The sequence below is a fragment of the Chlorocebus sabaeus genome, chromosome 9, assembly GCF_047675955.1.
Source record: "Chlorocebus sabaeus isolate Y175 chromosome 9, mChlSab1.0.hap1, whole genome shotgun sequence".
Classification (NCBI taxonomy): Eukaryota; Metazoa; Chordata; class Mammalia; order Primates; family Cercopithecidae; genus Chlorocebus; species Chlorocebus sabaeus.
The window spans coordinates 62,163,455-62,188,110 of NC_132912.1; the positions used below are offsets into that span (position 1 = coordinate 62,163,455).

Below are 24,656 nucleotides of genomic sequence, written 5' to 3' on the forward strand. Positions count from 1 at the left end.
CCCCAAGAGAGCCTTAGCCTCTGACCCAGCCACTGTCCCAAGGCAAAGTTTTGAGAAGGAACTGAAAACCAGCAATCCTTGCAGGCAATGTGTGGACTCAGAAGGGGGCTGCCAGGTGGTCTGTGAGACCGCGGTGGTGCTGCCTGGGAAGAGAGCTATCATCATCTTTTTTTTAAAAGGCCACATCCAGGGCCCTCAGCCTGGCTTGAAATAGCTGCCCCTTCTGCAGAGCAGGCCAGGAGCTGCTGCCAAGGAGAGTAGGCTGGGCTGGAGTCCAACAGAGACCAGAGAGACACATCTGGCCAGCATAGCCTGGGTGTGCAGGGAGCACTAGGGGAGTGGTGTTTCTGAGATTCGGGGATGACCAGATTGGAAAACCCACCCGGCCTGCCCTCACCTTTCCCCAGGCCTGGGCTGACACAGATAGAAGGTCAGACAGAAAAAACGTTTCTTTTCTTTCTTTCTTTCTTTCTTTCTTTTTTTTTTTTTTTAAATGTATACCTTGGTTGAAGACTCACAGACACCAGCACTGAACCTCACACAGGGAGCACTCCATAAGCCAGACTCCAGGTATCAGGAGGCATCTAAAAGGTGATGAAAAGGAGGAGGTGTGGAAAACCTCCAGAGTTTAGAAGGAACAGCAGTGGACCCTCCAAACAAGGGAAATGCTTTCAGCAGCTTCTCTCCCTGGACTGTCAATGACCAGGATCACTTTAGAATATAGGGGCACAAAATTTTCAAAGACCCAAAGGTGAGGAAGGAGGGAAGCCTTGGAGCTTGAAGCGCCTGGCGAATGAGGCAGCGGATACAGTGAGCCTTACAGTCTTGAGAGCCTGAGACCCCCGACCCCAGGGGAAGACGGGGAGACTGCAGGAGGACCACAGACAAATCACAGGGAGTTTTCAAGAGGCTGGGGAGCAAGAGGTCAGCAACAGAGAGGCTGTAGCAGCCTCCACCGACAGCTCAGGCAGTTGATTGGTGCCAGAAGGAGATGGATGACCAGACTCCATGTGGATCGGAGCTGGAGGGCTGCGCACCCCGCTCAGAGATGACAGCCAAGGAGGGCGGAGGACCCAGAAGAAAACAGCTCTGCTGGTTCAACACAGGGAGGACAGCCATCCCCCCTGCCTGGGGCATTCCCAGTGACTTAGAGCCCCAGTGGGCCTGGGGAGGTGGGCCGTGGGCAGTTGGCCCCTGGTCACTGCTTTGCAAGAGCCATTCTTGCCCCTCTGCGTCTGACTCCGTGGCATCTTCACACTCCCTCAAGTCGCTCTCCCTGTCTGCACAGATGCGACTGTTTTTCTGGAGATATCAAATTCAGCACAATAAAGCTAGTTATGAAACAGACACTTGTTAAAGGACGTAGCAAAATCTGGTTTTCCGAACCTAGTACCTTTACCATACAAACACGAGAGACTCTAAGTGATCTTGGAGCCCAGTGGTGGTCCAGTGCTTCTGGTAGCAGAAAACTGTTCTTCATGTATAACCTTCCTTAGAAAACTGAATGTAGTACCAATGAAAGAAAAGCCACTGTGGTTGGGGTAAAGGAGGTGGGTCTCACCCCTGCCTACCCCCTTTCCTCTCCCCATCCCTGCCAGTGAGCCCCAGGGTTCCACAAATCAGAGTTTGGAAACAGACGGATTTGTCCAATCCCCTAATTTTACAAATAGAAAAATGGGATCACAGAGAGAAAAGGGCACTTGTTCGAGACCACACAGTACTCCAGAATTTGGGACCTAGAACACAGTAAGAAGGAACAGTCCTGGTCATTATTTTTCTAGTATCAGAAAACCATGGCGCATGCAGTGTGTGAACAGAGGTCCCAGGAGTCCCTAAACAGTCTCAGGCAAAGCTCCTTCCCCTTGGAGAAGCTGCACACCCTCCAGTAAAGAGAAATCCTCTTATTGCTGCAGAAACTGCTCTTCTCCTTCCTGGACTGCCTTCTTGGGTCTTTCCCTCCCTTTCTTTTCAACAGTCAGAGCAGACGCAGCCCCACACAGTTCCCCGACGCAGGGCCTGGAGCCCTCACTCCCTGCCTCTAATTACCCTGTGATAGATGTTGGCGTTGCTGCTAAAGGTATCTGCGTTCAGCCTTTATGGTCATTTTCCAACAGCCCAGACCTTTTAAACTCTCTTGTGGGAGCAGGTTAAGATGATTATGCAGATGGATGGACCCCGGTGCAATATTATGTCAGCGATGGAGATGTAGGCGCTGCAAATGGGCCATGATTACCACCAAGAGGAGGCTGCTGCAGCCACTGCAAGCCGAAGGAAAGTGCACAAGATCCCTGGGCTCCAAGAGCAGCCTCAGACACAACACACACTCACACACACTCCTCCTCAGCCTCTCTAGTTAGCTGTCTGGCTACAGTCAGACTCTGTTCCCATGGAAACGTGAAATGTCAACCATGGCTATTGGGATGCCAGGAAGACACAGGTCTCCTGGAAAGAGAAGCAGCCAGAACCCAGGAAGGTCCTGCTCTCCAGCTGGCTTGATGGGGCTGGGGAGAACCAAGTCAGATGCAGAGCTGGACCCCAAAGGACAGCACAAAGAGCAGTTCTGGGGACCAGCAGGCTCCGGTCAATTGTTAGACAAGGGCGAGGTTACACACCATGGTGTTGATGCTTCAGTCCTGGGCACCTCCTAGAAATGGGCTATGCATTGGGCTCTGTGCTTCCTAGCAGACAAAGCAGAGAGGAAGACACAGTCTCAATCAGCCTGGTTTCCATAGATAAAAAGGAACTCTCCATAATCGGCCCTCCTTTTCCTGGTTCTAAAGGTGAGAAAAATGTCTCCCAGCAATTTCCTTGGCACTCTTCCTCCTGCAATAGGCACAATAACTAGCTACTTAAGGGCTGCTTCTCCCAACATCCGGCCTTCAGCACAAGCCCATGGTACCATACCTAAGTGGAGCTGGGCAGTGAGGCAATGCTACCTGGAACAGAACACATGGCAAGGTAGGCGATGGTCTGACTTTAAATGAAGGAAAGGCGCGGGCTCTTCTGGGAGATGGATGGGCAGTACAACCTTCTGGTAACCCTCCAGAAACAGAGGGACTCCTTCAGACTGCAGAGTTTATGGTTGTCATCTTGGAAGGGAACCAGCAGGGCAAACATCCTGTGTTCCAAGCAGTGGGTGTGGGTGATGTGTGTGGAGCACCTGGAGAAAACAGGTCCTAAACGCAAGACTTACAGCAGCAGGAGCATTGAACACATGATTGCTCCAGGCTAACCCTGGCCTTGGTCATTGTAACTAATCTTAAGGCCACCTGTGAATGGGGTTGACGTTCCATGCTGAAGGACTATGTCTGAGCTAGAGACCCTGGGCCGGGTTGAGCCTGGGCGGGCCTGAGAAGGAACAGTCATGGGAAGCCAGGAGGCAGTGATGGGGGAACCAGGATAGGGTGGGAAGCCAGTGGACAGTGATGGGGGAACCAGGACAGGGTGGGAAGCCAGTGGGCAGTGACGGGGGAACCAGGACAGGGTGGGAAGCCAGGAGGCAGTGACGGGGGAACCAGGACAGGGTGGGAAGCCAGGAGGCAGTGATGGGGGAACCAGGACAGGGTGGGAAGCCGGAGGCAGTGATGGGGGAACCAGGACAGGGTGGGAAGCCAGGAGGCAGTGATGGGGGAACCAGGACAGGGGGGTCACTGCCTTTCCCATACAGATCCCTCCCCTGTGTCTGAGTTTAGGAGCTTAAGGAACCCCAGGACCTGTATCTTCTGAAGCCAGGAACTGGAAACAGACAGAAGTGGATTCTTTCTTGTAATAGAAGCAGGGAATCAACACCAACTCACATCGTCCCGCACCATGATTAGAAGCCCTTATTAGCCAGGCATCCAGTGACAGGCACTGTCCTGAGTAACGTGTGTTAATCACACCTCTCTATGCCTCATAATGAGCCTGCGAGGGAGATGTAATTATTCCTAGTTTATAGGTGGAGATACTGAGGCCTAGAGAAGCTGTAAGACTTTCCCAGGGGTACCCAAGGTACAAAGGGGCAGGCCTGGCAGAGGGAGCATGCATAGGAGCTCAATAGACCAAAAGAATCAACATCAAATGGCCCGGCCTTTGGAGTCAAGCTCATATGGACTGGAAACCCAATGTGGTTAGTTCCCTAACTGTGCGACCTCAGCCAAGTGATTTAACTGCTCTGAGCTTCAGGACCTTCATCTGGAAGTTGAGGTTAATTATACCCATCCTCAAGAGTCATTGTCAAGATGAATGAGGTGATGCAGGAAGTGCACCTAGACCCACCACGGCAGGTGCCCACTAACTGCGAGAGAGGGTTGCACTCTGGGAAGGTGAAGGCTGCCCTGTCTAACGCATCCCTGTACCCACAGGGTCTCTGAAGGCTGGCACAAGATAAATAGGCACTGGTGAAATAGCTGGGGAACTAACGTGGGCTTTTTTCTTCTTGAAAAGCAACATATGCTCATAGAACATGAGAAATGGAAATATGCATTTTTAAAATGTCATGCCAGAGTCCCACCTCCAAAAAAAAAAAAATCCCTGTTCTGCTTTTTCTTTTAGGTAAATCATTCGAGTCCTATGGATTCCTCATTCCCAGCCAAGACTTCTGCCGCTGGTATTTTAGCCAAAGACTTCCCCAGGCAAACCAAGCCAGGAATTGTCCTGATGCTCATGTCCCTCCTATTGGAGATAGGACCCAAAGGGAGCTGCCTCGTCCTCCGTCCTGCTCAGGTCTCCGCTGCCCACCTATCCCCCCCACCTGCTCTGCTGCAGTCAATGTGGGAAGTCCTCCCCTCTCAGAAATGCTGGTGACTCAAGTGCTTGCAGCTTAAGGGCTGCCACCATGTGAAGAAAGTGTCCAACTAGACCCTTCAAAACAGAAGCCTTGGGGTGGAGGGAGGAGTGCCCAACAGCTCACTCTGACATGTTTCTGGGAAGTGCTCCCTACCGTGGCACGGTCCCCAGGACCTTTCATGACCTGCTCCCTCCCTGTCCCTCACGCCTTCCCATAATGTCATCTCCTCTATGTTCCAGTCACACCCAGCATCTTTGCATCCAGCCCCCGCCTTCATGCTTCAATCCCTCAACATAAAATGTTCTTCTTGTGTCTGAGTGGCAAACTCCTACTCATCCTTCAAGGTCCCACTCAGACACCACCTCTTCCAAGCCAGGAAGCTTACCCTAAACCCCCAAAGTTGGTGAGTTGGCCCTGCCCTGTGTTTCCACATCCCTAGGCTTGCCTCCACTATGGTCCGACCACTCTAGTATCACGGCCTGGTCACTTGGCAGAGCAGGAGCTCCTGGCAGATGTGGTATGGTAACTGGTAACTGTTGGAGCATTCTGCCACCTCTGAGTGAGTGCACTGGGAGCTGTCCCATATCTATGCCCCCCAGGGTTTAAAGCAGGGCCTGGGACAGAGTCAGGCTCACTGAATGTCCAGGGTAGGAAAGTAGGGAGGACATAATGGGGAGGAGGACCACTGGGTGAGAAGACAAGAGGAAGTTGAGTGGGACCCTCCTATGGGTCTGGGGTTGGCTACTTGGGCCCATAATGTGATGAAGAAACACCAACTCCACGCTGAGAAAGCTATTGACAAGCAGGGCCAGCTGGCTGTCTATGGGACGACCACCAACTGCCCTGTGCTTCTTCTCGCCCCTGTCCCAATCTAGAAGCACTCAGGAGAGGCAAGAGAAAAAACTGCTGAGTCGTATGGCCTTGAGCAAGGGCAGAATTCATGGTGAGAAAAATGCTCTCCTCCCCTAAGCCAGGCAGGAGAAAGGCCTCCAGTAGAATCATGCCTAGAGACAGGAATGCCTCCAGGAAAAGGAGATCAGCGCCTCCCCACCCCAGCTGGACGCTGGCTGAATGCGGAAGTGGGAAGCGCGGCCTAGGGGAGGGCACAGCATACTCCCCCGGAATGTGAACACAGGAAGGGGTGCCTTCTTGTCTGGCAGTCTCTGCAGGAAGGAGGCTGCAGCTTGCTGTAGAGGCCTGCACTTGCAAAATGAAAACAGACCAAAGCTTAGAGGGCTGGGAATAGGATGGGCGATCACTGACCCCATGCTTCCTGGCTTTCCTAGGAGAAAGAACCCATGGAGAGGACCTTGAGGCTCCACATACGCAAGCACAGAAGTTAGAGCTGGGGTGGGACGTGTGGGCTGCCCAGGTGGCTGCCACCCAGATGAAGTCCTTCCTGGGGGCACACTCAGGAATGAGGGAGGCAAAGTGAAGCTGGACACTGCCCCTGAAGACCCCACACTCACCTTCTGCATGGAGACTACCACTAGAGAGGGGCCACCACTGGGATGGGCAGATGCACACCAGGCAGATGCAGCTTTATCCAGCCCAATCAAAAGCCGGCCATCTCACTGAGAGGAGGCGAGTGAAGCAAGACGGTCTCCACCCTTCCCATCCTGGAAAACCCAAGAAAGGAGGAAGAAGAGTGGCCTCAAGACGAAAAGCCTGTTTCTCCTTCCCCACTCCACGGAGACAGGTTTGACTCAGCGGTGAGACTGCTGTTTTGTATCAGACCAGAGGAGGTCCTGATACACGAAAGTGGCCAGAAGTTATGGGACAAAAGGAGTCAACAGAGAGAGAGTGACAGGAGAAAACAAAATCATGTAATAACTCCACTCCACTGTGCGGCATCTTCACTAAACTAGTTACAGGGGGAAGAAAGAGAGGCAGATGAAAGTGGTGCTGCAAGAAAGGAAAAGAAAGAAAGAATGGGACAGGAAGGAAAGGTAGACTTGGACATTGGAAGTCAACACTCAGAAGCAGGTACTAAAGCCAGCACCTAGGTGTCCACATCCTGCTAGCTATTGCTAATCCAAGCTGAACCTCTCAGCAACTGGGCGAGAGCTCCCCTGGAAACAGGCTTGCATTCCAGGACAGGGCCCCCACTCAACCCAAGGCGCACATCAGGGTCACCTGGAGAATCTTTAAAAAATATCTACCCTGACCCTGCTTCAGCCCAACAGAACCCAGCCTGGTCAGAGGGCTGGGAAATGATCAGTTTTAAAACTCCTCAAGGGATTCGAATGTTCATCCAGGATTGAAAACCATAAGACAAGATGACTCTCAAAGGGTGGTCTTTGGACCAGAAGCAGCAGCAGCACCTGGGAACTTCTAGGAATTCAGATTCTCAGGCCCTGCCCCTCCTCCACTGAATCAGAGTGGAGCCCAGCAATCGGTTTTGACAAGTGCTCCAGGTGATTCTGACACAGGTCAAAGTCTGCAAACCACTGGACTAGAGTCTACCTGAAGAGAAAAGGTGAAGTGGGGGAGGAGGGAGGAAGTGGTGGTGTGGGCTGTGGGGTAAGAACTGTGGGAGCATGGGGCAGTGATGCCCTTTCCAGGCAAACACACCAGGTCCCTGACATCCCATCCAGGCCCACGTCCCCATGTCCCACTCTCTCCAGTTCTTCAGCTCCCCAAAGACCCATGGGGAAAGCCATGAGCACAAGGCATCCTGTGATGCAGACGATCTTACTCCAGCACAAAATGCTGAGCTCCTGTGAACACGGTCCATGGATTCACTCTTGGTTTCCAAGGCACGTCAGGAGTGAGGGGAACTGCTAGCGCTCCCATTAACCAACCCCGATTAAATCAGCTGAGATTCTCAAAGGCTAGCACCACACAAATGGAAACTAATCATAATAATTTACTAATTGTCTCCAAGCTGGAGTCACTCTAATCTCCATGGACAAAAGACAGCAATTAAAAGTCTTCCAAATTCTAAGAGCTGAGGCTGTACCCTTCTCCCAGCCAGGAGGGTGCAGGTGGCAGGGAGTTGTTCTGAGGACCAGAGAAGCAAGGCGGAGGGAAGGGTACAGGGATGGATGCTTCCTGGATGGGGAGGTAGGCAATGATGAGAAGGTCTAGGAACTGAGGAATGGATGCCACCCAGGCTTACTGCTGGGAGTCCTACAAAAGCTCAGCTTGCAGTGGTCAAACTCGCTGGCCCTGGCTTTTATGCAGCATCTAGCTTCTCTGCCACCTCCTCCAGGAAGCCTTCCCAGGCTGCTTCGTGAGAGAATGGGCTGAGCACACAGGTGTGGAGTTACACGTTGGAAATTATCTATTCCTATGCACCAATGAGCTTTAACCGTGTTTTACCGTAGAGGAATCTGAGGCTCCAAGAGGCACCATGACTTGGCCAAGGTCACACCTGGAGATACAGCTGGGATTAAAACCCAGGTCTGCAAACACAAGACTCTTCTCTGAGGCAGAGCTAGAGGAGCATGTGGGAAAGTAGCTGTTCTTTTAAAGCACTTTCTACCCAAGTGTCATCTTTTCAACTATTTTTAAGGTAATAAGTTGACAGGAGAGTTGTTTTGACTATGGTGAGAAGTCATTAAAGAAAGCACTGTAAAAACAAGCCTGTAAGACACACAGAGCAGACAGGCAGAGGGGTTGGAACTTTCTACACGCTGGCTCCCTCTGAGCAATGCACAGGACCCGCCCCCCGGGACCTGCCCCCAGGCTCCCTCCTGCTCACCTCTAAAGCAGCTTCTCTTCTCCAGAAGCCCCCCTAATCTCCTATTACCAGTTCCCAGACCCACTTATGTGAGACTTGACAGCTCCCTGTCTAGACTGCAGACTCCTAAAGTCTTAATTGCTCTTTCATCAACAGAGAAGGGCTGCTTCTTCGTCAAGCAGCCAGCCACTCAGGAGTCCTTGTTGAGCTCCTACAGGGTACCAGGCTGCACAGGGATTCAGAGATGCCTGAGGATTTGATGGATCATCTGGGGTCAGAGGAGGACAAGTTCAGACACTGCTTGGCCCAGGCCTTGTGCCAGATGTGAGGCTCCCAGCAAAAGTGAGACTCAAGCCTTCTGGATGCTGCACTAGCCCCACTCCCTGCCCAGAGGGAGGGTGGGGAGAGAAACTGGCTGCAAACAGCCTCCTCATGTTGCCTTTCAACAACCCGTTCTCAAGGTGCAATGGCCTCAGAGTCCTCCAGACCAATGCCTTGGCACCCACTCCCCTCAGCAGGGATTCCTGGGCCCTCACTTATCACTCCACTCCTGTATTGAGCACTGGTATGTGCTGGGCCCTGTATTCAGCTCTGGGAGAGTGGACAAGATCCACACGGTCCTTGTCCTGGAGTGTAGCCTCTAGTGTTGTAGTGATCTGCTAATTTAAGGGCAGGCGTTAATGGGTTACTAATGCTCCATGGGTCCAGCTCTCACTGGCTGCCTGCTTTCTCCCTATCCTGTCTTCTATACTCACCCCCGACTCTGAGCCCACATAGGCAGCTGCCTCTCCCATAGCAGTGAGCTCTGGGCACCAGCGCTGCCTTTTCTCCCAGCCCACCCACTTCAGCCTCCGTGCAATGTGCTTGTCACCATCTGGCTTCATGAGCTGTGGCTACAGCTGAGTGATGATGCCATGTCTCCTGGGGAAGACTAAGGCAGGGGGTCCATGCGCACCTTCGGTGCCTATCCCCAAAGGATGGCACCTCAGGGCTTAGTGGAACCACAACCAACCCCTCACATCCAGGGCAAAAGACAAGAGTCCTTCTCTGTCGTCATTCTGGAAAGGATGGCTCCCTGGGGACAAGGCTCTGGGTTGTCACAAACAGGATTGTCAAACCAAGAGCCATTTACTCATTGCACAATTGCCTAAATGTCTCTGATTTTTTTTTTAAATCATTGATTGTGCACAACATGTCAAGTCCATCACCGGCTTCCACCTTGAATCCCCACCACCACCTTCTGCAGTGAAGAAGCTGGGTTCAGGGTGGGAAGGGCACTGTTCAGTAACCCAGCAAGCCCAGAGATGCTGGAATCCAGCCCCAGCCTGGGGCAGACCCCTGCCCGTGGGCCCCTTGCCTGCAGTCACTACCTTTGTCACTACTCTCTCAGCTTCTCCAGGCAGGGGAAGGCATCAGCGTTGCTGCAGGAGCCCAGGGGATGTACTGTGGATTAACTACCTGAAGTTGTGCCTCGCTCTCTCTCCCAGCCACCACTGCGGCAGCAACTGCAGTCAAGATGAAATAGAGCCTCGGAAAAACCAGCAGAGCTGAGGCCATAAACCATCTCTCTCTGCCAGGAATTGCCCAGTGCCTCTCATAGGAGTGGGGAGGACTGTCTCAGGATATGGCAGCTAGAATAGGAGAGGGGAGAGTGAAGGGGTCCTTCCTTAATCCACACCATACTCTGGGAGGTTGGAAAGGGGAGGGGGAAAATGGATGTTCTGCTAGACAGAGGCCAGATGCTATTCTATGGACTGCAAGCAGGGGAAGGGTGGCGAGTGGAGGGAGCCAGTCCCATCTGCAGCTGTCTGTATTGAGGGACCTCTGGCATTGGCCATATTTCTGTAGGAGAGCCCCACGGTGGCCTAATAACAGAATAGTGAGGGTTCTGCTGTACTGATATGTCCCTCAAATCTGCCTGAGGGGGGAATCATGCCTTCCAGAGAGGAGAACAATGGACAGCCAGCTGAGGATGTGTGTGAGTGTGTGTGTGTACATGTCAGCATTCTCCCAGACACTGCCAAAGGAAGAGATCAATTTAGAGAATTAGAGGCCAGCCCACTTTGCATGGCTTCTACGAGGCATGTACGGTAAATAAGGATTCGAAAAAGAAAAGTTGCATCATTCAATTAATTTTAGCCTTGAACCACAGCGGCTGGGTGGGGGAGATCTTGGGGAGAGAGTAATCAATACCAAGCATTCAGCTTGCTAACATGAAGCACATTTCATACAAAGCTGGACATTTTTCTCCTTGTCATACAGAATTATCTTAATTATTGTTTCAAGGAACAGCCTTATATAGCATCATCTAGTAGTCCAGGAGGCGGCTCCAAACCTCGTCACTGGAATAATTTATGATTTTTCTTTCTAACATCTTGGTCTTGTTTGATATGCTTGCCATTTCTCCCTGACAGGGAGGTCGATTAAATCACATTTATATTGTAAACGTATGCATTGCTTTTTACCCAAGGCGCTGGATGAAGAGATACAGGGGCCCCAAGGGAGGGAGAAGCCAATCCACTTTCATATTGCAAATTTCTGCTGTTCGGAAGAAATGAATGGTTGCCAGGGAGAACTGGGAATTACTTGAGGATGCAAAATGTTATTTTAGAATCCTTTTGAGAGGGTTTTTCCCTCCCCCACCTCCTCCAGCATTTTCACATCTCTGGCTGCTAATGGGGGACAGCACCATTCTCTATACAAATGCCGAAAGAATGCACTTCACCGGCATTCTTCAGGGGATTGGCCTGAGCCAAATTTGGGCTGGCCAACCTTTAAACAGGCTGCCTCTTGGCCTCAAAGCCGGGTGGGTGACATGCGGAGAAAAAAGGAGCCATTCACATTCTGCAAGGCATTTCATCCTTCCATCAGAGGCTAGATGGGGCCACACTCCGGAAGCTGGTTTTTGGATTTGTGCTGGGAGGGGGCTTGTAAATAACACAAAGTGTTCAAAATGAAGAGTGGAAAGGTCATTAACAGGACCGGGAAGAAGTGACGCTGCACCATCATTAACCTAACCGAACTAATTAGGAAACATTCAGGTTTTATAAATTATGCAAGACGCTCAATTTATACTTTTTCAAATTCCTACCATAACATAGATAATGAGGGAACATTTACAGTAACAGCGTAACCTAATCAAGAAACCCTTTCATTAGCATGAAATCTTCCAACACGGTGTTTGCGAGCACAACAAACGGAATTATAGATGCCAGGGGAAGCCAGGCGGAAGGCTGGATTCGGGGGAGGTTGGAAGGGGGTGCTGACTTCACATTTGGCCAAGCCCAGGGCTCTAAGATACCTCCGCCTCCCACTCTCAACATATAATGGTGTTTTCCCCAGGTTGAGTCTTCCAAAAGAGGCAGAAAGGTTCCACTCACTTTCCAGCTCACTCTGGGTGATTTATAACCGCCTTCTCTGTACCGACCCTTTAATACTAGAAGACTGATAGCCACAGCTCAGACCAGCCCTTTCTCCGGGCCAAAAATACCCACAGAGGTCATGAGTCAGGCTCCCATAGAAGGCGCCATCCTCCATAAATGCTAGACACGTGCCTTAGTTCCACTGCCAGTGATTACTTTGCCTGGTGGTTTTGAGCCTGCTGCCAGTGGACAAAAGGCAAGGGGCATGGTCCAGGGGCTACCATGCAATCACAGAATTCAAGGGGACCCCATCACATTGTCCCAGATCTGTGGAGCCCATTGATCCCCTCATAAGAACTCAATGCCTCCTGGGGAAGAGGCGTCTATGCCAGAAAGTCAGAAAGGCTCTCAAAGACTTCCATGGGGAAGAGAAGAGGAGCATTGGCTGCCCCTGACCACTGCCCCTGACCACCACTGGCCTGCTCCATAGTGTGTTGAATGGTAGTTCCTGTGTTAGTCAGCTCAGGTTGCCATTAAAAAAATACTATAGACTGGGTAGCTTATAAAACAACAGAAATTTATTTCCCATGTTCTAGAAGAGTCCAAAATCAAGGTCTTGGTCAGGTAGCTTTCATCCTGAGGCTTCTTCGCATGGGCTCATGGCAGCCAAGTTCTCACTCTGCTCACATGGCCTCTTCTTCCTGCAAGCTCTCTGGTCTGGTCTCTCCTATAACAAGATCACTAATCCCATCACAAGAGCCCTACCTTCATGACCTCCCTTAACCCTAAGCACCTCACAAAGGCCTCATCTCCAAGTGCTATTACACTGGGGGTTAGGACTTCAACATATGAATTTTGGGGGGATGCAGACATCCAGTCCATAACACCCCCATACTCAGAGCATGTGCATGTGACCTTATGTGGGATAAGAGTCTTTGCAGATATAATTGAAAGGAAGGTTTTGGGTGATATCACATTGGACTGTCAGAGTAGGCCCTCAATCCAAATCAAGACACAGAGAAGCAGGCCATGAGAAGACAGGCAGAGACTGCAGTGATGAGTCCACAGCCAAGAACAGTGCCAGGATTGCCAACAGCTACCAGGAGCTAGGAAAGGCAAGGAAGGATTCTTCCCTAAAGCTGTCAAACAGAAAACAACCCTACTATCTTTTTTTTTTTTTTTTTTTTGGAAATGAAGTTTTGCTCTTGTTGCCCAGGCTGGAGTGCAATGGCCCGATCTCGGCTCACTGCAACCTCTGCCTCCTGGGTTCAAGGGATTCTCCTGCCTCAGCCTCCCAAGTAGCTGGGATTACGAGCATCTGCCACCTGGCCCAGCTAAATTTTTTATATTTTTAGTAGAGACGGGGTTTCACCATGTTGGCCAGGCTGGTCTCAAACTCCTGACCTCAGGTGATCCACCCACCTTGGCCTCCCAAAGTGCTGGGATTACAGGCATGAGCCACCGCACCTGGCCCTGCTATCTTGATTTTGGATTTCTGACTTTCAGAACTGTAAGACAGTACATTTCTGTTGTTTAAAGTCACCAAGTTTGTGGTCATTTGTGACAGCAGCCCAGGAAACCTATATACTCCCTAAGCCTTAGTGTCTATCATCTGCAATGGCAAAAGTATGCCCCTCACATATTAAGCACTCAATCAATGTGAGCAGTGATATTGGGGGACCCCAGATCTGCCTCTGAGTTCTAGGCATTGGCCTTAACTCTAACCCGCTAGTGTCTGCTGCCTTCAGAAACTTGAAGACAGGAAACTCTTATGCTAACCATTAAATACCTCTCATTCTTTCTACTGCCTTCTGAATGACATAGTTGAGCATCACCTCACTATTCTGACCGCTATCTTCTGGGCAAGCCAAGGTGTAAGCCATGAGATGAACACAGGTGGAACACAACAGAACTGTCAATTCACTTATTCTAGAGTCATCCATTTATTCACCCATCATTCATTCATTCATCCATTGAACAAAAAATATTAAAGATCTCCTAAGTGGCAGGAGCCATGCTTGGAGCCAGGGATATGGTGCTGAAAAGGCAGAGTCCCTCCCTTTGCTGAGATTATGCTTTAGGCTTGCCTTCTTCCTACTTCTACTACCCAATGAGGACCCCATTTTGTGAGTAAGGGCCCAACTTAGTTCTAGGTTTCTGGAAACCCTGGGACCTTGTATGGGTCCAAGCCCGAGCATCCCTGATTCTGTCTCATTGATCAGTGTCTGACTTCCCCGCCACCACCCTCCTCCCTGTGCACTGGGGATATTTCAAATGCTGCCATGGAGATTACCTTTGCTATAACCATTTGGCGCATGAGCTTCAGTTACCCCATCTCTGGTTCTCTGGCACAGGGAAATCCACGTCAGCACTGGGGAATGTTCTCTCCCACATCATGACCCAGGTTTCCATATTCCCTCCAGTAATTTGCAAGCTGCAGACTATAAATTCTGCCAGGTGGAGCCAGGGACTACGGAGTCCTGCTTTCCCTCCTTAGCCGTGTGGGAGGGATGGTTCCAGGGCTTTTCTCCCTCTCCTCTTACCACTTGCAAAGAAAAAGGAAAGAAGCAAAATGTTTCCAAAATTACTCCCAAATGTTCCTCTAAAAACCTTCAGCTGACCCTGAATGCCCGTGAACTATTCATAAGGTGGCAATTTCATAAATCTTGGTCAGTGAGCATAAATCTCTGGTTTGGGGGTGGGGTGGTTATGGCCTCAGTTTTGGCCAGCATTTATACAAATATTCCCAAACTTGTAACTGTTTGACAGCAGAACAGCACATCTGGATAAGAGGTTAAAGGTTTCACATCCAGAGGTTTGGAGGCCAGGCCAAGACAGTGCAAGCTAGTAGCTGAAATGACTGCCTTCCAAGGGCATCCCCTTTAGCAGCCGGCGGAAGAAAAGCACCCGAGCCCCATGCCTGGCACCAATTCCCCCAAGTTCGCAGAGCCAGCCAGTAGAAAGAGACCTCTCCATTTTATAGATGAGGGAACTGAGGCCCCCAGAGGCCAGAAAAGGAAACAGCTTAGAATTAACAGATGTCTTGATTAGATTATTTTTGAAGCTAGATGGGGAGATGATGTGATCCAGTGCAGTCAGCAGGACACAAGGCTCATCTCCATCCAATGGCAGGGCCAATAGAGGCCTGGTGAGATGCTGTACAGAACTCGCAACCGTCATCAGTCATTACAAAACCAGGGATGTAGACCCAGCCATAGTTCTTGCCTCCACCACAACCGCCTCTCCATCCACCGGTCTATGTTGAGTTTGGATATTGCCCAGCTCTGAAGGAGAGAAGAAGAGGTGTGTATTCACCTCTGAACATTGGGTCTTAGATATTTCATGGGCACAAGTGAAAGGCCGGGAGGCAATATAGGTTTTAATTGCATCATTTTGGTACTTTAAACTTAATAAGAATAAGAGGTGAGGGTGCAGGGTGGGAGGAAGTACAAAAAGGGCTGTCTCTTAAAGTCTAGATAAGGTTGAGCCTGCAAAAGGAGAATAAGCAAGGCTGGAAGTCCATACAAGTCAGCACAGAAGAGGCTCTTCTGCTTATTGGCTGTTGCTATTGGCTGTTGCTTATGAAGTCCCTGGGCCTTAGTTTCTTCATCTGTAAAATGAGGAGAATAATCACTACCCTTTAGGGTTATTGTAAAGCTTAAAACACTATGATATGAGCAAAGAGAAAAGCACAGTACCTGGTGTATTCTAAGCATGCCAACATTGTTGGCCAGCACTTAAGGCTGAAGCTAGAAAAGACAGTGTGTGGGATAGCAGGGAGGAGGTGTGGCCAAAGCAGTGGAGGGAGTGCGACTGATAATGTTGTACACATGCAACCTTCCAATGCCACATGGGAAGTGTCAAATTGATACAGTGGGAACACATGACTCACCTTGAGCCTGGATGGTGACAGGGTGAAGCTGCTGTTTGGGGGTTACAAAGGGTTTTTGAAGGCCAGAAGATCCTGGTCCACTCCTGAAGACTACTTGATCAGTGCGTAGCAGTTGTGGTCCTCTCTCTCCCAAGGCCATGCCTTGGACACTGGTTGACTTTACACTAGTCCTCCCCAAAGCCACACATGGTATCCACCTTTGGTTCCTCTGCACAGCATGTGGCCGTGTATGGCTCTGGTTAAGCAGATATGACTTACTATTAAATACATCTATATCTATATATCTATCCATACATATATAAAATTATGTGTGTATATATGGATATAAAATCTCCTTTTCTCTTGCATTATAAACTATAATCTAGAAAGTGGTGCTACAGAACCATTTCAACTGTCTGCCAAAGAGATTCCACTCTACCATCCATTATCCATCATCCACACTTCATCCATCCATCCATCCATCCATCCATCCTCACATGCTTTTAGCTATCATATGCTGCACAGTAGCTACTCATGTATAAAAACCAGTGTTGTAGAATACTCCCTGCTTTTACCTAGCCCCCTTTAAAATAATCTGCCTCACCCCAACCACCATTATCTAAAAGATCATCTTCTGTACCACCTGACCCTGACCCCCCAGACACCAAGTCCTGGTGCTGATCCAAGAGTACTGCATTCATTCATTGGTCGGCAACCTTTGTTGTTGAGTTGGATTATAAATTCCTTTCTTGGAAATTGAGATCCAAGGAACTAGGAAACTGTGAGAGGTAGCAGAAGGACCAGGAGCCCAAAGTTCACAGGCATGTAATGGAGAAGCTCAGCCAAATTGGGCTTTGAAAAACCCAAGTTTCCAGGGAGTGGACGTTATAAGCAAAAGAAGGAAGCCAATCTGAGGATGGAGTAGGGCAGAACCAGTGTGCAGGGAGAAGCAGTAACACCTGGACAGAAGAAGCTGCTCCACACAGCACTGTAATTCCTTACAGGGCTCAATCCTGTGAGGCCCCACTAGGATGCAAGTTCTGCGTCTAGAACCCCATGATAGCCTCATATTCTCCAATAAACATTTTTCAACAGGTGCTTGAGCAGGTCTCTATCCGTAGCAATTAAGTGAGCCCAGCTGAAGGTGCCTGTGGTTATGTCTCCAACCAGTCTTTGCCAGTACACAGGGTCCATCCTTTCCTCCTTCAAGATACACAGAAGTAACAACTTTCCAATGCACAGCGCTCTCTTGTGATCTCTGTGTCCTGGCTACAAGTGAAAGGGAGAAGTCACGGCATAGAAATGCCCAGATCCATGCCAAAGTCATTAGCTGCAATGCTTTATTGACAGTCACAACTCACCTGCTGATGAAATGCGAGTTGCTGCACCGTGGTGGGACACACTCTGAGCTATTGGATTTTTGTTACAGGCCAGGGACACAAAAGTAAACAACATTGAAGATGAAACAGAGGAGCAAGCAAAGTTTGTTGGGGGCCAGAAGAGACAGCAACCAGGGAAGGTCAAGGAGGTGTCCCAGAGGAGAGGCCTTCTTAGCTAGATCTTGATAGAATATCCCCTTTTGGAAGGGTGGGGAGAGGGCAGGAGGGGCATTCCGGGCAATGGAATGGCATAGGTTAAGGTACGGGGGCATGAACACATCGAGTTTATCTGGAGAATGCTGATGTATCCTATCGACCTCAGCTGGATTCATTAGCTATCAGCTGTGGCCACTAATACCTCTGGGGAACATGGGCAGTAGGGGAGAAGGAAGAAATGCAGGCGTATTTCCTTTCAAATTCTGTGCTTTGGTCCTGTCTATTAAAGGCCAGTGACGTCACCAGATGTTATTGTTATATGATACAATATCCTGGGGATGGGCTCCCTCCAAATTTCACAGCAGAAGTGCTTGTGGCCCAGAAAGGTGAAGTAATTTACCTGAGGTCACCCAGCAAGACAATGAAACAGCCATGACAAAGATCCATTTTTGCTAATCCCAGACCCCTAGCATCTTCCACTAGACCCTTCCCAGGGCAACCAGCTGTGAGCATCTTTTGATTCTCTCCCCAGTGGACTCTATAGCAAGGCCTTTCAGGGCTTGGCCTTTCATTATGCTTAATGCTGTTTACATATGAGAGAGAAGGCAGTCAAGAGGTATAAAAGGGCACTCTGTCCAACTTCAAGCCCCTGGAGGCCACATTCTCTTCCCTTTCCTGCTCTACCTCTCCTCCAAATCCTTCTGGTTGTTAGGAAAATAATTGAGGCCTCCATCTGACTCCCATCTGAGGGCTGGGGCTGGGTCAAGGAACTGATGGCCTCTCCTGGCAGTGATGGAGGGGCTGGAGGCAGAGAGGGTGAGAAATGCAATTTCACAGATGAGTTTAAGGTGCGATGGGGGAGGGGCTGTGGGGCAGAGGGGAGAGGGGATGCCTTATCGCAGGAGGAAGGAGCGATTAGTGTGAATTGCTGCAGAGGGCTAGAGCAGCCTCTGCAGTCAAGCTCTGGCTGCTCCACGGAGCCTGCAGGAAATTGAACTCTCCTGCCCATGGGTTTCTACACAGAGTTAGTTCTTTCTTAGGGGAATAGCTTTTCCCCCTACTGAGTCTCCCTGTCCTTTAAAATTCAGCTCACTTCCCCCAGGAACCATTCCTTGACACCCCTCAAGGCTGAGCTACAAACCCCTCCTGACCTGCAGTCTCCAGATATTCATCCACCTCATCTCTTACTGCATAGTGTTGGAATTGCATGCACACATGCGTGTGTGTACATGTGCATGCATGCATATGTGCATTTGTGTGTGTTTGTGTATGTGCATGTTGATGTGTGTGCGTTGGTTCCTCACTGGACATAGGCTGCTTGAGGGGAAGCACGAGATTCATGCCATTTCTGCATCCCAAGAAAAAACCTCAAACTGTGAAGATTGAACAAGTGAATGAAAAAACTTAAGGGGGAAACTAACAAATGAACTATCTTCAGGGCACCAGTTGGAGGACAGTGACCTGCTCTGAGATGATCTGTCCATCCCCACTAGCACCTAGCTTTTCTGAGGGTAGGGATTTGGTCCAGATCTGTCACCTCTGGGAGCCCACTGTGTAGAGCAGGCTTTCCCAACCCCAGCACTGTTCACATCTTGGGGCAGATTGTGCTTTGCTGTGGAGACGGATTCTGTGCTTTGTAGATGCTTTATAGCAGCATCCCCGGTCTCTACCCATTAGATGCCATAGTAGCCACTGCCTCCCGGCTGTGTCAATCAAAAATGTCTCCAGACATTGCCAAATGTCCCCTGGTGGGTAAGGTTGGGGGGAGGGGCACAAAATAGCCCCTGGTTGAGAACCACAGGTGAGAGTATACCTGGCACAGAGTCAGTAGCACCTAATATTGTTGACTAACTGGCTGACCTTTCACAGAGTGGGGCCATCTCAGGCTTGCCCAGAATGCCTGCCAACCCAGGACATTGGCACCTGGGTCAGGGCTGAAATGCCAGAGGAGTGTGAGGGCAGAACTTTCAGTCCCCATCCGCAAGATCAGAAGCCTGCACTGCGCAAAGATAGGTTGTGGAATCTGGGCTCGCTGCTTTGAGAGAGTTGCCAGCCTCCCCCGGCAGGCAGGAGCCACCTTTAACACACCCCAGCCTGGGCCTGAGATGGTAAGGATGACACTTCCTCCTCCATCGCTCAGCATTCACACACCTAACGGAGACTGACTGCAGTTCCTGAACAGAGAATAACCACCCCCATGGCTCCCCTGTGGAGCCTGTTTCTCCAACGGTGCCTGAGGTAACACCCAGCTCTCAGGTTAGCTCAGCTAAACTAGGCCAAGTCTTTTGGCATTTTTCCAAAGTGCCTCCCTCTGAGATCAATGTGTAAATGTTGTCTCAAGAATAGGCTACCAAATTCTCCAGCCCCTAAGCCACAGTGGATGGTAAGCAATGGGACTTGGAGGCTCTCCACTTGGTGGGAGAATTGAGAAACTTCATGTGTGTGCACGTGTGTATGTGTGTGTGTCCCATTTACCTTTCCTGAGAGGGTATGGGACTGAGACCAGAGGCTGAAGTCTGCCAGGACAATGTCCCAGGGGGTGGGGGTGGTGAGAAAACAGTTATGACTTGGCTGAGGCAGAAAATTGCAGAAGTACAAAGTAGAAGCTGGGCATGTTTTCAGAAATTGGACCACCCATCAAGAAAAGTGGAGAATGAGAAGAGCCCACAGGGCTGAAAGGCCTTCTTATGCAGTCCCTGCACCAATCAGCATCAGCATGCTGGGCACTCTTACTGGAACCAGGAATACAGGAACAACAATAGTGATCATTGCAGGGCTGAGATTGAGAGGCCATCTAAGGACTCATTCAACTGAATCCGCTGGTGTTTTTCCAGCAACTACATTGTCAGCATCTCAAGGACAGGGACGAGGCACCTCACATTATGTTATCTTCCACAGTGCTATGCATATGGTACAGAGAGTGATAAGGGTTTCTAGGTCCATGTTTGATGGGTAAGACACCCGATGCACATTTACTGAGAAAAGTGGGCTTTTGGATACGGTTGGACCCCTTTGACTTTCTGGCTTCAGGCCAGGTATACCTGCTGATTCCCAGGAGACAAGAAACAAGAGGCAGTTCTGACCATTCTTCCATTCAAAAAATAATCCTGACGACTTTCTGGGCCACGTGGACCCCCTGCCATGTACATCCACCCTCTACAGGGAGCTGGGGATACATGATAATAAGAGAGGTTCCCTTCCTCCGTGGTGCTGAACAATCCCCAGAGTGCTAGGGACACAGCCACTACTTGGGAGGGAGTGTGGATGGAAGGGATGTACACATGTCAGGAAGGCACCAGCTAGACTAGCTGGAGGGCCCTGCCGCAGCAATCCTTCTAGATAGAATCACAATATGCACCCCATCCCTCCCACTTCAGATCCCTAAAATAGCCCTTCTCCCCCAACCCTGCCTGCTGCACTCAGGATGCAGACTTACCTGCAGGATCTTCTCCAGTCTCCAGAGGACTGAGATGCCCAAATTACATCCCACTTTCTGTCTAAGCCATATATTTACCTAACCAGAAGACTCCTATGGACTTACCAGTAACTGCAGTGATCCATGATCCACGGAGCTCAGGCCCCACAAAAGGCTTTTAACTGTGCAAAGGCCCACACACAAAATTACATGCCTCTGTAAACAACCTGAATCGACCTATATAAGAAGGAAAGAGACTGAATCAGTAATTTTTAAACTACTCACCAAGAAAACCCCAAACTCTGATCACTTCACCACTGTCTTCTACCAGTCATTCAGAAAACAACCAATACCAATTTTTCATAAACTCTTCCAAAAACATAGAGGAGGAGGGAACACTCTCAACTCATTTTATGAAGCCAGTATTACCCTGATACCAAACCCAAAAACATTACAAGAAAACCACAGAGCAATATCACTTATAAATATAGATACAATAATCAGATCTTCAGCAAAATACTAGCAAACCAAATCCAGCAACATATAAAAAGAATCATATACCGTGGACTAACTGAGATTTATCCCAGATACACAAAATTGGTTTAACATCTGAAAAGTCAATTAATATAATACATTGTATCAACAGACCAAAACAAAAATCACATGGCTGTCTCAATAGATGCATAAAAATCATTTGAAAAAACATGAACAATTTCATGATCAAAAACATGAAACAAACTAGGAATAAAAAAGAACTTCCTCAGTCTGACAAAGAGTGTCTGTGAAAAACCCACAGCTATCGTCATTTATTTTTTGAGACAGCGACTGTCTTTGTCACCCAAGCTGGAATGTAGTGACACAAACATGGTTCACCACAGCCTCAACCTCCCACCTCAGCTCCCCAAGTAGCAGGGACTACAGGTGCATGCCACCACACCTGGCTTATTTATTTATTTATTTATTTATTTATTTATTTATTTATTTAGTAGAGACAGAGTTTTGTCATGTTGCCCAGTTGCCCAGACTGGTCTCAAACTCCTGAACTCAGGAGATCCACCTGCCTCAGCCTTTCAAAGTGTTGAGATTATAGGTATGATCCACTATGCCCAGTCTTACTTCATATTTAATGGTAAAAGACAGGGTGCTTTCCTCCTAAGATCAGGAACAAGGCAAGGATGTCTAGTTTTACCAGTCCTATTCAACATTGTACTGGTGATTCTAGCTAGGGTAATTAGGCAAGAAAAAGAAATAAAATTTATCCAGATTGGAAAGAAAGAAGCAAAACATGAAGATGGCATGACCTTATATAGAGAAAATCCTAAAAAATTCACTAAAACTATTAAAATTAGTAAACAAGTTCAACAAGGTTGCAAGATGCAAGATCAATATACAAAAACCAATCATTTTTCTATATACTGTCAATGAAGAATCCAAAACTAAAGTCAAGAAAACAATAATTCCATTTGCAATAGTATCAAAAAGAACAAAATACTTAAGAATAAACTTAAAAAGAGAAATGTAAAATTGTACTCTGAAAACAAGAAAATATTGTTGAAAGAAATTAAAGATCTAAATAAATAGAAAAAAATTCTCACGTTCATGAATTGAAAGACTTAATATTGTTAAGATGATAACACGCCCCAAACCAGTCTACAGATTTAAACCAATCTCTCTCAGAATCCCAGCTGGATTTTTTGTAGAAACCGAGAAACTGATTCTAAAATTCATACGGAATTGGACAGGATAAAGAAGAGCCAAAACAATCTGGGAAAAAGAAGCACAAAGTGGGAAGATTCACAGTTTCTGATTTCAAAACTTACTGCAAAACAACAGTAATCGAGACAGTGTGGTCCTGGCATAAGGATAAACATATATGTCAATGAAATAGAATTAAAAGTCCAAAAATAAACCCATAAACCTATCATCAACAGATTTTGGACAAGGGTTACAATGTGACAATTCCATGGGACAATAGGAATAGTCCTTTCAACAAAACGGAGCTGGGAGAGCTGGCTAAGCACCTGCCCAGGAATGAAGTCAGAGGCCAGGCACAGTGGCTCATGCCTATAATTCCAGCTGTTTGGGAGGCTGAGGTGGGCAGATTGCTTGAGCCCAGGAGTTTGGGACCAGCCTGAGCAACATGGCAAAATCCCTATCTCCACAAAAAATACAAAAATTAGCTGGGCTGATGGTGTGCACCTTGGTCCCAGCTACTCAGGAGGCTGAAGTGGTAGGCCGAAGTTGGAGGATTATGTGAGCCCAGGGAAGTCAAGGCTGCAGTCAGCCATGATTGTGCCACTGCACTCCAGCCTGGGTGACAAAGTGAGACCCTGTCTCAAAAAAAAAAAAAAAAAAAAAAAAGAATGAAGTTAGATGCCTACCTCACACCATATGCAAAAATTAACTCAAAATGGAGCAAAGACCTAAATGAGAGAGCAAAAACTATAAAATTCTTAAAAGAAAACCTAAGAGTAAATCTTTATGATCTTGAACTTGATAAATAATTCTTAGATATGACATTAAAAGAACAAGCAATAAAAAATAGATAAATTGAACTTCATCAAAATTAAAAGTTTTTGTGCTTCAAAGGGCACCACCAAGGAAGTGAAAAGAGAGCCCACATAATTGGAGAAAATATTTGCAAATCATATATTATTTGATAAAACATTTGAATCTAGAATATATAATGAATTCTTACAATGCAATAATAAAAGGACTAATTACCCAATTAATAAAGATGCAAAAGATCTGAATAGATCTGTACTTCAAGAAAAGTTACACAAATAGCCAACAAACACATAAAAGATGGTCAATATTACTAGTCAATATTATTAGTCAATAAGGAAGTGCAAATCCAAACTATGATAAGGTAGTACTTATACTCACTAGCATAGCTGGAATTTAAAAATCAGATAACAGTGTTGGATGTGAAGAAATTAAAACTCTCATACACTACTTATGGGAGTTTAAAATGGTGTGGCCACTTTGGAAAACTGTATGGCAGCTCTTCAACTGATTAAACTATAAAGCTACCATATGACCCAGCAATTCACTCCCAAGTAGATACTTGAGAGAAATGAAAACGTATGTCCATACAGAAACTCACACATGAATGTTTATAGCAGCATTATGTATAATAGACAAAAGGTGGAAACAACCCAAATGTGCATCAAAGGACAAAAAGATAAAGAAAATGTGGTATCTTTATATAATGGAATATTATTTAGCCATAAAAAGGGATGAAGTACTGATTCATGCTACAATGTGGATGAACTTTTAAAACATTAGGCTAAGTTTAAAAAACAGTCACAAAATACTATATGATTTTGTTCATATGAAAAATCTGTAGAAATAAAAAACAGGGGCCAGGCACGGTGGTTCACACCTGTAATCCCAGTGCTTTGGGAGGCCAAGGCGAGCAGATTGCCTGAGCTCAGGAGGTTAAAACTAGCCTGGGCAACATGATGAAACCCCGTCTCTACTAAAAATAGTTTTTAAATTAGCTGGGCATGGTGGCGCATGCCTGTAATCTCAGCTACTGGGGAGCCTGAGGCAGGAGAATCGCTTGAACCTGGGAGGCTGAGGTTGCAGTGAGCTGAGATCGTGCCACTACACTCCACCCCAGGTGACAGAGTGAGACTCTGCATCCAGAAAAAAAAAGAAAAGAAAAGAGCTTAGTGGTTTCTTAGGGCTAGGGGTGCAGGACAGGGGTACAAGGAGGTAATAGTTAAAGGATACAGAGGGGGTTTTTTGAGATGATGATAATGTTCTAAAATTGTGATGGTTACACATATCTGTGAACATACCCCAAACCATTGAATTGTATCCTTTAAATGGGCAAATTGTATGGTATATAAATCATGTCTCAATAAAGCTGTTTTAGAAAACATTTTTTTTTTTAAGAAAAGAAAGAAAAAACTACATGCCCTCCAACACATGGGATGGGTTAGAATTTTAGCAGAGACATCTTCCACTCTAACCTTGTCATTTTATGAATGGGGAAACACGGGGGCCCAGAGA

At 48.0% G+C, this 24,656-nt stretch overlaps 1 non-coding gene across 1 annotated transcript; it reads right to left on the reverse strand.

Annotated features, from left to right (window-relative positions):
* Positions 1-609: 609 nt before the first annotated feature.
* LOC119628177 (small nucleolar RNA SNORA71) lies at positions 610-726 on the reverse strand. Its single transcript, XR_005244483.1, has one exon. It is a non-coding gene; the product is annotated as a small nucleolar RNA SNORA71 (small nucleolar RNA).
* Positions 727-24,656: the final 23,930 nt, after the last annotated feature.